Source organism: Coenobita brevimanus, chromosome 85 (assembly GCF_032717465.1).
Source record: "Coenobita brevimanus isolate Jiangsu-jjx chromosome 85, ASM3271746v2, whole genome shotgun sequence".
Taxonomy (NCBI): Eukaryota; Metazoa; Arthropoda; class Malacostraca; order Decapoda; family Coenobitidae; genus Coenobita; species Coenobita brevimanus.
The window spans coordinates 6,303,324-6,306,003 of NC_137038.1; positions in this window are offsets into that span (position 1 = coordinate 6,303,324).

Here is a 2,680-nt window from a genome sequence, read left to right on the forward strand (position 1 = left end):
ATTATTATTATTATTACTATTATCTTTTTCTTTTCATCTTCTTCTTCATCATCATCATCATATTCCTCTTCCTGTTTTCTTCCTCCTCCTCCTCCTCCTCCTCCTCCTCCTCCTTATTTCTTCTTCTTCATCATCCTTTGCTTCCTTTCTCCTCTGATTCATGTCCCCAATCAGATGACATGTCCCAGATCTGTCACCCCATATCAAGCGTGTGAATTAGGCTATATTGCTGCTGATAACGCTGATAAGAAGTATTGTTTGTTTTTATCTCATGGAACTGCGTCATTCTTAGTACCTGGATGCTAAGTTGCTGTAGGGATGCGTCTCCTTGGTTGCTAGTCAGATCAACCCTCCAGTCTTACTACACCTGGCCATAACTGAGTTTAAAGGTGTTACAGGTGTATGTCAGGTGAAAAGAAACAGAGGATAGTGATGCTTTTATTATTTATTTATTTATTGCCAGCGGAGAGAGAGAGAGAGAGAGAGAGAGAGAGAGAGAGAGAGAGAGAGAGAGCAATGAAAGCAAGAAAACGAAAAAAAAAATGATCAGAGGTATGTATGATAACCTAATTGTTGATATCACTTAATCGATACATATATACCCCCCTTCCCTCCTTTCTTCCCTCCCTCCATCCCTCGTCCCTCCTCACATCATTCCCTCCCTTTCCTTCTCTCCCTTCACAGTTGATCTTTCCCTCCATTCACACCTCCCTACCTTCCTTCCTCCCTTTCCCCATTCGCTTCCTCCCTCTTTCTGTTTTTTCCATCCTTCATTATTCTTTATTTTTCTGTCCCATCTCTCTCTCTCTCTCTCTCTCTCTCTCTCTCTCTCTCTCTCTCTCTGATTTAGTACTTATAATATATCCATATCTCGTAATCATAACATCAATAACAACAACAACACCTTCATAACATCGCCACACGCACCAAACACAGTCAAGCAGCACCACCACAAACACAAATGAAAACCACAAACACCACAACAAACAGCATTAAAAGCCACAAACACAGCCCCAAACATACATCACCACATATAAACACCACCACCACCACCACCACAGTTAACCACACACATCGCCACAAACAAAAACAAAAGGGGTAGCCTATCATAGAAACAATGGAACAACTAAAGAACAATAAATCACTCAAACAAAACACAAACAAGCAGAACTAACGAACAAAACAAACGAACAAAACACAAGCAAGCAAAACAAACAAAGCAGAAACAAAGGAAGGAACTAAAAGGCAATAAACAAATAAATAAAGCGCGCAAGTAAACACAAAACAAACAACAAATAAAAATAGGAGGCATCACACTGCAAAATCTTCCAGTGATATTCAATCCCTTTTTTTGTCCTTCAGAGAGCGTCGGGGCCCAGGGCTAGGCTACTCACGCTCAACATTGAAAGCGAGGTAGGCCAATCTCATAACCCAGAGTGGCATTATGTTAACAGTAAACCCCAACCCTGCCTCCGATCTAAACCCTGAACCCCAGCCATACCTCCGATGTAAACCCTGGGTCGCGGGAAATACTTTGCATACTCGTAGTTCCTCATTGCAGTCACCCGAAAGCAGTGCTGTATTGTAAATGAAAATAGTAACGCAGTGATATGGCAACAGTGGCTGGGTAGCGGCGTTGCCATCCTTACCAAAAAAAAAAAAAAAAAAAGGTGAAGGAGACGGGGAGGGGTGTGGTGAAACATGGAGAGAGAGAGAGAGAACTTTTTTTTTTTTTTTTGGTGAGGAGTTGCATGGGTCAATAGGTCTATTGCAGTTATCCTCTTGTCTTATTATTAGTATTTTTAAAAGTAGATTGGGTACGAACATAAAAGAGTATAACAGCAGTAATCAGTGTGCCTATAACAGACAACTTATCTAAGTCTGACTGGACTATAACAATAACACAGGGATAGCAGAAAAGGAAAGACGTGGGAGAGGTGAGGGAGAGATCGTGTGTGTGTGTGTGTGTGTGTGTGTGTGTGTGTGTGTGTGTGTGTGTGTGTGTGTGTGTGTGTGTGTGTGATGCACCAGCGGATCCATCACCTGGATTTGGATTTTGGCCACGGAACTACCATGAAACCTTTACACCTTTCACCTGGCCTAGAGGCCTGGGCCAGTTTAAGGAGGCCGAGGGCACGAAATTAGTCAGAAGTAGTTTATACAGAAGCGGCGTAACGGTGTACGACTAGTATTACCAAGACAGAACTAGTTACACCCATGAGTGACGGAGAGAACCAGAAATGCGAAATAATAATAATAATAATAATAATAATAATAATAATAATTTTAGGCGAACTAGTTTCATAAACGTCTTTATATGAAAAAAAATATATATATATTTTTCCACTGTGGTGAATAAAGGTAAAATAAGAAGGGGCATTCATAGATTGGAACATTCACGCCCTAAAGTTGGTCTTAGGACCAAACATTTGTAACCTTGGCCGACGACCGATTATTCTCAAAATCGAACTTCTACATTTTTCGTATAACACTAAACCTTTCACCAAGTTTATTCAGTACTGTTCGAGTAAAATACACTTTTCACAAAAAGATAAAGACAGACTCAAGCCTAACGAAGCGATACACCAACAACTATATCGCCTGCGTGAATATGAATCACCCAGGAGTATGCAAGTAGTAACAACTTTCATGTATGATACTTATAGCAGTCAGTATCTGA